Source organism: Ranitomeya variabilis, chromosome 3, assembly GCF_051348905.1.
Source record: "Ranitomeya variabilis isolate aRanVar5 chromosome 3, aRanVar5.hap1, whole genome shotgun sequence".
NCBI classification, from domain to species: Eukaryota; Metazoa; Chordata; class Amphibia; order Anura; family Dendrobatidae; genus Ranitomeya; species Ranitomeya variabilis.
The window spans coordinates 643,710,329-643,724,883 of record NC_135234.1 but is presented as its reverse complement, the minus strand read 5'-3'; the positions used below and the strand labels follow the sequence as shown (position 1 = coordinate 643,724,883).

The following is a 14,555-nucleotide window of genomic DNA, read 5'->3' as shown; positions in this document are numbered from 1 at the left end:
TGGCAACTATGTGATCGCGGGCTCCAGTAGGGTTAAACAGGGAGCCCTCTCCCTTCTTTACCCGTTTAGATGCCGCTATTGTAAGTGGGAGTGACAGCAGCATTTAGGGAGTTACTTGTTCCTAATCGATCCCCAAATGAATCAGGATTGATGCAGCAGAGGTGTCAAACTGCATTCCTCGAGGGCCGCCAACAGGTCATGTTTTCAGGATTTCCTTAGCATTCCACAAGGTGCTGGAATCATTCTGTGCAGGTGATTAAATTATCACCTGTGCAATACAAGGAAATCCTAAAAACATGACCTGTTGGCGGCCCTCGAGGAATGCAGTTTGACACCTCTGGTATAAGGTATCATATACAGCTAGCACCCATGGTATTTTCTCCTGTCAGGGGGTGCTATGCACTTAATCATTAATGCCTTGAATAAACGCCACTGAGGATAAAGACAGTTTAATGACAGCCGTAAAAATACGAATCATCAGTCATTAAGGGGTTACTTTTCATAATAGTTCTTTCATTGTCACCCTTCAGCAGAATGAATGGGATAATCTCTCCTCCTGAAATGATGGGACAGGTGATAGCAATTAGTCAAATGAATTGTCTGCCTACATAGCCCTACCACTGAGCAGCCTCACTGTGTTTTCCCTGTCCTTCTGGACTGCCAGGTGATTTGATGGGGGTGGAATAGAGTTGTGCTGGCTTGTTGGGCTCCATGCCGATAAGGGCTCCATGCCGATAAGGGCTCCTTGATTATGCATTAAGCCTTAGTCAAAGGTTTTTTTTTTTCTATCTAAATTGGTGTTCTATTACTTTTACCTTCTGTTTGTATGTGATTATTATATATAGATGTGTGTGTATATACAACATAAGGGGTATAATGTAATATTTTCATAGTAAGTTTGTGTTTTCTCTATTCAAGGAATCCACTGTTTGCCTATGTTAAATATTCACCACAGGCTCGGTATGTCTGAAGGTAGACGCAGCACTGTGAGTGGTTAGCCCTGTTGCATTCAATGATGCAGTACGGGGTTGTGGTCCAACTAGGTACAATAGTTAATATGTAAGAAAATCTCCAAAAAAAGTGCCTGAAATTGAAATAAAAAAAAACTTTGGCAACTCTATGAAATATTTTTTTTTAATAAAATGCTCATGCTGAAGAGTAAAAACTGTGTATTTTTATAGGAAAAAATATTTAAAAATTCAGTTATACAAGTAGTGGGCAAAATAATAGTGAACTAGTGACCTTTTAAATCTGAGATGAAGGAGCTGGAAATGCTGTATAAATCCGTGTGTGTATATATGGTGTCAAATGAGAAACCATTCTCAGAGTATAATCATTCTGTGCATGGGCCAATTGTATGGCATTATAGAGCTAGTGCATATGTCTGTAATATCCAGTGTGGGATAAGATGGGAGTGGAGATCAAATGGTTAATGCACAATGGCAAATTACTGCGTAACTGCACATCCCAATCTTGCCTGCACCTTGTATGCAGACATGGTCTCAAATGAGACAAAGATGACAATTAGGTTCATGCACAAAAACAGGATGGAAAAAAGAAGGTATAGGTGTCAAATATAGCAACAGTTAAAAAAAAAAAAAAAAATTGTTAGGAGCACATTTGCGCATCTCTGGTTTAAATGTCACTGGTTTACTATTTTGCCCATTACTTATGTTTGTTTGAATTTTTACTGTTTGCTTGTTTTCAACAAAATATACTTTTTTTTTTTTTTTTTTTTTTTCTTTTTTTTTTTTTTAAACTCTTTAGCATGAAAGCAATTTTTCTTTTTCGGTGGTACAATAGTTGCTTGCATTTATTACAACTTTCCCTATTTACATTGGGGTTTCTCTAGCTGCTCCCATACTACAGAAATAGATTGTGCATGGCAGTCATTTAGCCTCTATTTGTGCAGTGACAGACTGTGTGTGATTCATGCCTGGGTATGATCATGCCGCCTTCTGCCCATATTTGTGTACCTGGCTGGGATTGGTGTGTAAGTGGCAGTATTTTGCCTGTCCTTAATGTTTAGGTGCCACATTTTGATCACTAATACCTCCACAGAAGTTACCGTACTTTAATTTTGCTCTTTAGTCACTATTACATTGTGTCCAGTTCAATGTGGAAAGTTATTATAAACCTTGTTTTGCTTTAACCCAAACTAGTCATGTGGCTGAATGTCTCATGGTGCTGACAGATGACTGTGAATATTGTAGCAAAAATGGCAGATTAAGTTACCTTCTTGTGAAAGTTCAATTTCTAGATGTAGTGTTATGAATAGCTAAACACTTCTCCTCTCCTTATCCAACCATCACAGAGAATCTGCTCACAATCAGAAGTGCATGAAGGTTACTTGGAATGAGGCCCTGTTTTCTCTGGAGCTTATGAAGCTGGAAAGGATTGTTGCCAGATTTTTGCTACTTAATCTGAGAGCAGCATAATATAGACAAAGACTGATTCCTGTGTCACTTATTAGGCTGCTTAGTGTAAATTTGAAGAAAATTGTTTTTGTCCCTCCATTGATTGGCAGCCTCTTGCCCATGTACAGTGTATACATAAAGCTGCCAATCAATGGTGTGGACAGGGTTCAGCATTCCCTGAACTGATCAGCAGAAGCTAAACCACTTTAGTTTTGTATGCATGTGTTTTTTTTTTTTTGTTTTTTTTTAATCAATGTCTGCAAGTATCCCAGTAAGTGATACATTGCTGGAATTGGGGGCTCTGCCTCCACATCATGCTGCACTCAGATTCCCTTTAAAGCGATGTCAATTCATCTGTGATAAATAATGGTGATATGCTTATATTTCTGATTTATAAAAATATCCTGATACTAGTAGGGTAATTCTCATTTCCACTTCTGAAGCCCCTGTAGGGAAACAGCCTCTTCTGCTAGTAAATTTAGTGAGACAGTACTAGGCAAGTTAAGTAAAATGTTCGTTGTCCAAATATTGCGCACATGAAACTGCTCACCTCAGGTTTGCAGACAAACACTTACTGTAGCTAAAAGTCCAGTGCTGCTGGCACTTGCACCAGAGAGGCTCACATGTGCTATCGTGGTTGCCGATGTGGCTGGCTCTGATCTGTTAGTTTCACACAGCCAAGCATAGGTCCACAGCACATTCAGCTCTGCTACATGTGAAATCCAAACCCAAAAACTTCCACGTACAAACCTTTAACTGTAGGGTTAAGTGAAAACTGTCAAGCCCGCAGCTCTACCGCTTGCACCTGGGATAAGTGGGTATGCCAGTCATTACTATAGATAATATCATCTACGTATGCAGATGAATACTTCTGATGGGGTTCTAACACTGTCAGTCAACCTGAAATGTGGTGGGGGCCCTATGTAACCTAAAAGGCAAGATAACACGGGGTTAGACCCTCAGGGGTAACAAAGGCTGACTTTTCTTGGGCTGTCAGAGGCACCTGCCAGTAACCCTTGGTTAGTGTCATGAAGTACTGAGCCTGTCCCAGTTTCTCAATCGGCTCATCCAACCTGAGTATCAAATTTTACCAAAAATCGCTACAGAACCATAACAATCCGTCCGGCTTTAGAATCTGTACAATGGGACTAGTCCACTCACTCCTGGATTCCTCAAGGATTGCTAACTGGAGCATCTTCATTACCTCTTCTAAGATGGCTTGAATCTGGTACATTTTCATTCGCACCCTTATCTGAGGTTTGGTGACCATGTTATGCCAGATCAGATGTCTAACCTAGACAGTTATGTAAATACTAGATGGCAGCCCGATTCTAAAGAATCGGGAGTCTAGAATCCATATATACTTGATTTATTCAAATGTAAGAATAATTTGGTGGGCGGGGCCCCACGGCCTCCGATTTGGTGGGCGGGGTCCCTCTGCCTCCGCTTTGGTGGGCGGGGCCGCTTGGCCTTCGATTTGGTGGGCGTGGCTCCTCGGCCTCCGATTTGGTGGGCGTGGCTCCTCGGCCTCCGATTTGGTGGGCGGGGACCCTCGGCCTCCGCTTTGGTGGGCGGGGACCCTCGGCCTCCGCTTTGGTGGGCGGGGACCCTCGGCCTCCGCTTTGGTGGGCGGGGACCCTCGGCCTCCGCTTTGGTGGGCGGGGACCCTCGGCCTCCGCTTTGGTGGGCGGGGACCCTCGGCCTCCGCTTTGGTGGGCGGGGACCCTCGGCCTCTGATGTGGTGGGCGGGGACCCTCGGCCTCTGATGTGGTGGGCGGGGACCCTCGGCCTCCGATGTGGTGGGCGGGGACCCTCGGCCTCCGATGTGGTGGGCGGGGACCCTCGGCCTCCGATGTGGTGGGCGGGGACCCTCGGCCTCCGATGTGGTGGGCGGGGACCCTCGGCCTCCGATGTGGTGGGCGGGGCCGGGCCCCTCGGCCTCCGCTTTGGTGTGTGCTCTGCCTGGGGCCCCATATGCTGCCTGGGGCCCCATATGCTGCCTGGGGCCCCATATGCTGCCTGGGGCCCCATATGCTGCCTGGGGCCCCATATGCTGCCTGGGGCCCCATATGCTGCCTGGGGCCCCTGTGCTCTGCCTGGGGCCCCATATGCTGCCTGGGGCCCCATATGCTGCCTGGGGCCCCTGTGCTCTGCCTGGGGCCCCATGTTCTGCCTGGGGCCACTGTGCTCTGCCTGGGGCCCCATAAGCTGCCTGGGGCCCCTGTGTTCTGCCTGGGGCCCCTGTGTTCTGCCTGGGGCCCCTGTGTTCTGCCTGGGGCCCCTGTGTTCTGCCTGGGGCCACTGTGCTCTGCCTGGGGCCACTGTGCTCTGCCTGGGGCCCCATATGCTGCCTGGGGCCCCTGTGCTCTGCCTGGGGCCCCATATGCTGCCTGGGGCCCCTGTGTGCTGCCTGGGGCCCCTGTGTTCTGCCTGGGGCCCCTGTGTTCTGCCTGGGGCCCCTGTGTTCTGCCTGGGGCCCCTGTGTTCTGCCTGGGGCCCCATATGCTGCCTGGGGCCCCATATGCTGCCTGGGGCCCCATATGCTGCCTGGGGCCCCATATACTGCCTGGGGCCCCATATACTGTCTGGGGCCACTGTGCTCTGCCTGGGGCCCCATAGGCTGCCTGGGGCCCCTGTGCTCTGCCTGGGTGTAGGACACTGGTGACGTCACTTACCTCCGGACATTACCTCCGGACATTACCTCCGGACGTTAGCTCCGGACAAAGCCACGGAAGTTGGCACAAATTGCAGGAAGTAGTATTCTAGGCAATTATATATTAGATATCCATATTCCATTGCACTAACTTCCAAGCCTATGCAGCGTCAAAAGTAAAAACATCTAACGGAATGGTAAAAATAATTAAAAAAATAAAAAATCATTATATACTCACTTTCTGCCCCCTTTCCCGCTCCTCGTGACGCATCGGTGACCGGTCCATGCAAGCGGCACGTTCCATTGGCAAGGATGGTCTGCGAGAAGGACCTGCCATGACTTCAGTCATGTGACCACGACGTCGTCACAGGTCCTGTGCGAGAAGGACCTGCCGTGACTCATGACCGCAACACGGTCATGTGACCGCGACATCATCACAGGTCCTGCGCGAGAAGGAGGTGACAGAACTACACGGGTACCCTCGGAAGGTGAGTATGTTTATTTTTTATTTTTTAACCTGTGACATACGTGGCTGGGCAATATACTACGTAGCTGGGCAATATAGTATGTGACTGGCCAATATAGTACGTGGCTGGGCTGTATACTACATGGCTCTGTGCTGTATACTATGTGGGCTGGGCAATATACTACGTGAACATGCATATTCTAGAATACCCGATACTTTAGAATCGGGCTACCATCTAGTATGTATGTATGTATGTATGTATTTTTTATTTTTTTTTTAACCCCTTAAATCCCATTGGACGTACTATCCCGTCAAGGTGACCTGGGACTTAATTCCCAGTGACGGGATAGTACGTCCAGTGCGATCGGCAGCGCTCACGGCCGGGTGTCAGCTGATTATCACAGCTGACATCCGGCACTATGTGCCAGGAGCGGTCACGGACTGCCCCCGGCACATTGCGATCAAACATGATCGCAGTGTTCCGGCGGTATAAGGAAGCATCGCGCAGGGAGGGGGCTCCCTGCGTGCTTCCCTGAGACCCCCGGAGGAACGCGATGTGATTGCGTTGCTGCGAGGGTCTCTTACCTCCTATCCCTGCAGGGTCCGGATCCAAAATGGCCGTGGGGCTGCATCTGGGCCCTGCAGGGACTATTTCCGGGTGCAGACCAGGCTCTGGTAAGCCTGCAGCACAGTAAGACAGATCGCCGATCTGACAGAGTGCTGTGCAAACTGTAAGATCGGTGATCTGTGATGTCCCCCCCTGGGACAAAGTTAAAAAAAAAAAAAAAAAAAAAAAAATCCCATAAATACATTTCTTTATCTAAATAAAAAAAAAAAAACAATAAAAGTACACATATTTAGTATCGCCGTGTCCGTAACGACCCAACCTATAAAACTGTCCCTCTACTTAACCCCTTCAGTGAACACCATAAGAGAAAAAAAGCCAAAAAACAACGCTTTATTATCATACCGCCAAACAAAAAGTGGAATAACACGCGATCAAAAAGATGGATATATATAACCATGGTACCACTGAAAACGTCATCTTGTCCCGCAAAAAACGAGCCACCACACAGCATCATAAGCAAAAAAATAAAAAAGTTATAGTCCTCAGAATAAAGCAATGCCAAAATTATTTTTTCTATAAAATAGCTTTTATCGTATAAAAGCGCAAAAACATTAAAAAATGATATAAATGAGATCACTGTAATCATACTGACCCGACGAATAAAACTGCTTTATCCATTTTACCAAAACGCAGAACGGTATAAACGCCCCCCCCAAAAGAAATTCATGAATAGCTGGTTTTTGGTCATTCTGCCTCACAAATATCGGAATAAAAAGCGATCAAAAACTCACGTGTCCAAAAATGTTACCAATAAAAACGTCAACTCGTCCCGCAAAAAACAAGACCTCACATGACTCTGTGGACCAAAATATGGAAAAATTATAGCTGTCAAAATGTGGAGACGCAAAAACTTTTTTGCTATAAAAAAAGCGTCTTAGTGTCTGACAGCTGCCAATCATAAAAATCCGATATAAAAAAACGCTATAAAAGTAAATCAAACCCCCCTTCATCACCCCCTTAGTTAGAGAAAAATAATAAAATTAAAAAAATATATTTATTTCAATTTTCCCGCTAGGGTTAAGGCTAGGGTTGGAGCTAAAGTTAGGGTTGGGGCTAAAGTTAGGGTTAGGGTGTCATGATCTGTACTTTTGCCCTGTCCTGTATTTGAATAATATGCCATTTGATGTATGTAACTGTTCTCTGGTTTCTATTAGCTGTAATATATGTATTTTCTTGTGCTTTGAGTTAATCTGTAACAATGTCTCCTTTCCCCAATACTTGCAGCCCTAAAGGTACCTTCACACGAAACGACTTTGTAACGATATCGCTAGCGATCCGTGACGTTGCAGCGTCCGCGCTAGCGATATCGTTTAGTTTGACACGCAGCAGCGATCAGGATCCTGCTGTGATGTCGCTGGTCGCTGAATAAAGTCCAGAACTTTATTTGGTCGTCCGATCGCCGTGTATCGTTGTGTTTGAAAGCAAAAGCAACGATACCAGCGATATTTTACACTGGTAACCAGGGTAAACATCGGGTTACCAAGCGCAGGGCCGCGCTTAGTAACCCGATGTTTACCCTGGTTACCAGCGTAAAAGTAAAAAAAAACAAACAGTACATACTCACCTGCGCGTCCCCCAGCGTCTGCTTCCTGACACTTACTGAGCGCCAGCCCTAAAGTGAAAGTGAAAGCACAGCGGTGATGTCACCGCTGTGCTGTTAGGGCCGGAGCTCAGTCAGTGTCAGGAAGCGGACGCCGGGGGACGCGCAGGTGAGTATGTACTGTTTGTTTTTTTTTTACTTTTACGCTGGTAACCAGGGTAAACATCGGGTTACTAAGCGCGGCCCTGCGCTTACCAACCCGATGTTTACCCTGGTTACCTGGGGGACCTCGGCATCGTTGGTTGCTGGAGAGCGGTCTGTGTGACAGCTCCCCAGTGATCAAACAGCGACGCTGCAGCGATCGGCATCGTTGTCGCTATCGCTGCAGCGTTGCTTCGTGTGAAGGTACCTTAAGCTATAATGTAATTAAGCTTTGTCAACATCACTAGGAAGGAATAGCCATTCTTCCTCACAGCAGGTGGCTAGTCAAATGTACATACTACGGAGCCGACTAGTCTGGAATCTTCTGGTGGACTCAGCCATTGAATAGAAGGTGTGACCCCCTACCCCCTTCATGGGCGGATCCCAGGAGCTCAGACAATCCATTCTTATTTTGAGATCAGATGTGAGTTGACTTTTGAAGAAGGAGTGGGGATTCTTAGCTGAGGCAAGACCCCATATCCATCTGTGACTGCGGAAGCGAACGGGGCGAGACTTGAGCTGAGGACATATCTCGTCGTTCGTGGGATTGTTTTGGGATCCCTTGGACTCGTATGGACTATTTTGTTAGCTGGCACAAGGATTATCGGGAGGTGCCCCCGAACCTGTTCCGTTGGACTAATTGTGGACTCTGTAGATCTACCTGCATGTGTTGTTCCAGCGTTCTTGATAATAAATCTGTGGAATCATCCCTTGGCCTGTTGTCCCTTCTTGCTCTGCCGTACACCCCGTCACAAACTGGTGGCAGCGGTGGGATCAGAGCAGAAGGAATGGAGGACAACGGCCCAACATCGGGAACCAGCACCACAGAGTACCAGAACTGGACTTTGGGGAGCCTACAATCAAAGGCCCGTGAAGTAGGAGTCCTTTAAAGGACTCTCCAAGGAGCAGCTAATTGCGGCTTTGGAAGGAGTTCGCCTGCAAGATGACGCTGAGGAAGGATCCTCACAGCAAATTTAGGAAAGACTGCAGCCGGAGGTAAATACCCAAAAAAGTCAGTGGGTTGTGTGGTACGAGGAGGAGTTGGCATTGCTGGGAAAGGACGCCACCATAGACGATAAGAGAGAGGCCATTCACAGAGCTCAGGAGAGGGAGAGGGAGGCCATTCACAGAGCCGAGGAGAGAGAGCGGGAGGCCATTCACAGAGCTCAGGAGATGGCATTGCTGGAGAGGCAGATCGCTTTGGAAGCAGCTAGAAGCTCCAGACAGACTATAACCCCAGCACCCACCATGAGGGAACTCCCCAGAGTGTCCCGCAAAGACTTCAAGCCGTTTAATGAGGCTGCAGGCGACATTGAGAGCTTCTTCCAGGACTTTGAGCATCAGTGTCGATTAATGGAAGTCCCGGACAGGGAGCGAGTCCGACATCTGGTGGGGTTCTTAGAGGGTGGAGCTGCCGCAGCCTATAGAGCCATGGGCCCTCGAGAGAACTGTGAGTATGCGGAGATTAAACTGACTATTCTAGAACATTATGCTGTGACGCCAGACACTTACCGGACTCAGTTCCGTACTTTAGCCTGCAATGAGGAAGTGTCTTTCAAGATGTATGCCCACAGACTCAAACAAATATGTAATCGCTGGCTGGAAGCAGAGGAGGCCTTAACCTGGGAGACCTTTCTCCAGGTTATCCTAAAAGAGCAGTTTTACTTCAAGTGCCCTGCTGAGATCCGGGAATGGGTGCGTGAGAGGAGACCAGTCACTGTGGAGGAAGCTGCAGCTCTAGCTGATGAGGTTCTCACCATCAAGCCTCAGTGGAGGGTTCTGTTAGAGGATCGAGAGAGGCCTACCAGCCCCACAACCCCGGTGGCCCCCAGTTCTTCTGTCCCCATTGTTCCCTGTTCCTCTAAGCCACCACCTCATGCTGATACCCGTGTAAATGTCCCTCCAGTTGCTTCTACTGTGTTTTCTGGAATACGACGAGGAGAGGAAGTAGCAGAGCGCAGGTGTTATGGCTGTGGGCATCCGGGGCATCTGCAGGCCTCATGCCCAGCCAGCTCATGGAGGAGTCATCCTCAAACCCCTACAGCACCTTCAGGTGGGGGCCGGCCTCCAGGTTCCCTTACCCCTCACCCAAGAGGATGCCTTGGATGGAGTGAGACCCAGCACAGATGCTATCGATGTGGGCAGCCGGGGCATCTGCAAGCCTCCTGCCCAGCTGTTCAAATGAGGATTGATCCTGTACCCAGTCGTATTATTAATTATGTACAGCCAAGTGCCATGGAGGAAGACATGTCACCACTATGTGAGGACTGGCCTAGTGCCTCACCCACCCATGTTGCACCACTAGGAGTTTATGGTGTGCGACCTGCAGCTATGATGACGTCTGCTCATCGAGGTAAGCACTTGCAGGAGGTCGTGCTGGATGGACAGAGACTTCTTGGATTTTGTGACTCGGGGGCTTTCCTCACACTGGCTGATCCCCGAGTGGTTCGGCCTGAGGCAATCCATAGAGGACCTGGGATTGTTATTGAACTGGCTGGTGGACATTGGAGGACTATTCCCACAGCCACTGTGGATCTGAACTTTGGTTTTGGGGTCAGGCGATGTTTGGTTGGGGTGATGGGAGGTCTGCCTGCAGATGTTCTCCTGGGCAATGATGTGGGAGAGCTACGATGCCAATTCGTGGCTGCATGAAGCCACATGTAAGTTACGCTCTGCCTGTGTGTACTTAACCAGCGACCTGTAGAGGTCCCTAGTACGTACACAAATTGGGAGGGGAAGGGATTGTCATGATCTGTACTTTTGCCCTGTCCTGTATTTGAATAATATGCCATTTGATGTATGTAACTGTTCTCTGGTTTCTATTAGCTGTAATATATGTATTTTCTTGTGCTTTGAGTTAATCTGTAACAATGTCTCCTTCCCCCAATACTTGCAGTCCTAAGCTATAATGTAATTAAGCTTTGTCAACATCACTAGGAAGGAATAGCCATTCTTCCTCACAGCAGGTGGCTAGTCAAATGTACATACTACGGAGCCGACTAGTCTGGAATCTTCTGGTGGACTCAGCCATTGAATAGAAGGTGTGACCCCTACCCCCTTCATGGGCGGATCCCAGGAGCTCAGACAATCCATTCTTATTTTGAGATCAGATGTGAGTTGACTTTTGAAGGAGAAGGAGTGGGGATTCTTAGCTGAGGCAAGACCCCATATCCATCTGTGACTGCGGAAGCGAACGGGGCGAGACTTGAGCTGAGGACATATCTCGTCATTCGTGGGATTGTTTTGGGATCCCTTGGACTCGTATGGACTATTTTGTTAGCTGGCACAAGGATTATCGGGAGGTGCCCCCGAACCTGTTCCGTTGGACTAATTGTGGACTCTGTAGATCTACCTGCATGTGTTGTTCCAGCGTTCTTGATAATAAATCTGTGGAATCATCCCTTGGCCTGTTGTCCCTTCTTGCTCTGCCGTACACCCCGTCACATAGGGTTTGGATTACATTTACAGTTGGGATTAGGGTTGGGATTAGAGTTAGGGGTGTGCCAGGGTTAAGGGTGTGGTTAGGGTTAGGGGTGTGTTTGGATTAGGGTTTCAGGTAGAATTGGGGAGTTTCCACTGTTCAGGCACATCAGGGGCTCTCCAAACGCGACATGGCGTCCGATCTCAATTCCAGCCAATTCTGCGTTGAAAAAGTAAAACAGTGCTCCTTCCATTCCAAGCTGTCCCGTGCGTCCAAACAGGGGTTTACCCCCAACATAAGGGGTATCGGCGTACTCGGGACAAATTGGACAACAACTTTTGAGGTCCAAGTTCTCTTGTTATCCTTGAGAAAATAAAAATTTGGGGGGCTAAAAATCATTTTGTGGGAAAAAGTTTTTATTTTCATGGCTCTGCGCTGTGAACTGTAGTGAAACACTTGGGGGTTCAAAGTTCTCACAACACATCTAGATAAGTTCCTTGGGAGGTCTAGTTTCCAATATGGGGTCACTTGTGGGGGGTTTGTACTGTTTGGGTACATCAGGGGCTCTGCAAATGCAACGTGATGCCTGCAGACCAATCCATCTAAGTCTGCATTCCAAATGGCACTCCTTCCCTTCCGAGCTCTGACATGCGCCCAAACAGTGGTTCCCCCCCACATACGGGGTATCGGCGTACTCCGGACAAATTGTACAACCACTATTGGGGTCCAATTTATCCTGTTACCCTTGTGAAAATACAAAACTGGGGGCTAAAAATCATTTTTGTGGAGAAAAAAAAAAGTTTTTATTTTCACGGCTCTGCGTTATAAACTGTAGTGAAACACTTGGAGGTTCAAAGCTCTCAAAACACATCTAGATAAGTTCCTTAGGTGGTCTACTTTCCAAAATGGTGTCACTTGTGGGGTTTTCAATGTTTAGGCACATCAGGGGCTCTCCAAACGTAACATGGTGTCCCATCTCAATTCCAGTCAATTTTGCATTGAAAAGTCAAATGGCGCTCCTTCCCTTCAGAGCTCTGCCATGCGCCCAAACAATGGATTACACCCACATATGGGGTATCAGCGTACTCAGGACAAATTGCACAACAACTATTGGGGTCCATTTTCTCCTGTTACCCTTGGTAAAATAACACAAATTGGAGCTGAAATAAATTTTGTGTGAAAAAAATTAAATGTTCATTTTTATTTAAACATTCCAAAAATTCCTGTGAAACACCTGAAGGGTTAATAACCTTCTTGAATGTGGTTTTGAGCACCTTGAGGGGTGCAGTTTTTAGAATGGTGTATCACTTGGGTATTTTTCATCATATAGACCCCTCAAAATGACTTCAAATGAGATGTGGTCCCTAAAAAAAAAAAAAAAAAAAATGGTGTTGTAAAAATGAGAAATTGCTGGTCAACTTTTAACCCTTATAACTCCCTAACAAAAAAATGTTGGTTCTAAAATTGTGCTGATGTAAAGCAGACATGTGGGAAATGTTGTTTATTATGTATTTTGCGTGACATCTCTGTGATTTAAGGGCATAAAAATTCAAAGTTGGAAAATTGCGAAATTTTAAAAAATTTTGCGACATTTCCATTTTTTTCACAAATAAACACAAGCTATATCGAATAAATTTTACCACTATCAGGAAGTACAGTATGTCACGAGAAAACAAGCGTTCCAGAGTTATAACCTCATAAAGGGGACAGTGGTCAGAACTGTAAAAATTGGCCCGGTCATTAACGTGCAAACCATCCTCGGGGCTTAAGGGGGTTAAATACAAATAAAAAATCCCCAGATGACCACCTAGCACATGTTTGGCCATCTCAAGCACTGCCCAATGGTACGATTGGGGCACTATCAGCTGATTATTTTGATATGGATTTTGTCAACTCTAACAACTCCTGGTTGACTGCCATATGGGGAAAAACCACCTCTGGCTCATTACCATTCCTGTGCTAGTTTGTGATCCTGGAGCTGAGCTGTCTCAATTCCTCTGTGATACTTCCAGCTCTAGAATTTGTGAGGTTCCCCTAGAGGTCGAGGACACATCAGGATTACATTTTCCCTATGACATAGTAACAGTTTATTAAGATTGAGGGAAGACTTTAAGTTCATCTAGTTCAACCCATAGCCTAACCTAACATTCCCTAACATGTTGATCCAGAGGAAGGCAAAAAAATCCTATGTGGCAAAGAGTAAGCTCCACATTGGGGGAAAAAAAAATTCCTCCACATACGGCAATCAGACTATTTCACTGGATCAACACCCTATCAAGGAATCTAGTGTATATACCCTGTAACATTATACTTTTCAAGAAGGGTAGCCAGTCCCCTCTTAAATTTTAGTTATGAATCACTCATTACAGCATCATACGGCAGAGAGTTCCATGGTCTCACTGCTTTTACAGTAAAGAATCCGCGTCTGTTATTATGCTTAAACCTTCTTTCCTCCAGACGTAGAGGATGCCCCCTTGTCCCTGTCTCAGGTCTATGATTAAAAAGATCATCAGAAAGGTCTTTGTACTGTCCCCTCATATATTTATACATTAAAATAAGATCACCCCTTAGCCTTTGTTTTTCCAAACTAAATAGCCCCACGTGTAATAACTGATCTTGGTATTGCAGACCCCCAGTCCTCTAATAACCTTGGTTGTGCTTCTCTGCACCTGCTCTAGTTCAGCTATGTCTTTCTTATACACTGGAGACCAGAACTGTACACAGTATTCGAAGTGTGTTCGAACTAGTGACTTGTATAGAGGTAAACTTATGTTCTCCTCATGAGCATCTATGCCTCTTTTAATGCATCCCATTATTTTATTTGCCTTTTGTAGCAGCTGCCTGACACTGGCCACTAAATGTGAGTTTGTCATCCACCCAGATCTTTTTCATTGACTGTTTTGCCCAGAGTTTTAGAATTAAGCACATAGTTATACATCTTATTACTTCTACACAAGTGCATGACCTTACATTTATCCCCATTAAAGCTCATTTGCCATTTGTCAGCCCAAGCTTCTAGTTTACATAAATCATCTTGTAATATAAAATTGTCCTCCTCTGTATTGATTACCTTGCAGAGTTTAGTGTCATCTGCAAATATTGTAATTCTGCTCTGTATGCCCCCTACAAGGTCATTAATAAACATGTTAAAAAGAGGGCCCAATACTGACCCCTGTGGTACCCCACTGATGACCACGACCCAATCAGTGTGCTCCATTAATAACCACTG

The 14,555-nt window shown here is 46.4% G+C and overlaps 1 protein-coding gene across 3 annotated transcripts in view; it reads left to right on the top strand.

Annotated features, from left to right (window-relative positions):
- LOC143816822 (retinol dehydrogenase 7-like) overlaps positions 1–14,555 on the top strand; it is a 114,456-nt gene that overhangs the window by 49,222 nt on the left and 50,679 nt on the right. Inside the window, exon 1 of one of the 3 annotated variants that reach the window (XM_077297693.1) lies at positions 636–664. The exons of the other annotated variants lie outside the window; for them this stretch is intronic. The gene's annotated coding sequence lies outside the window, so the exon portion shown is untranslated. Of the gene's footprint in view, positions 1–635; positions 665–14,555 lie in introns of those variants that run through there. 3 annotated transcript variants of the gene reach the window in all.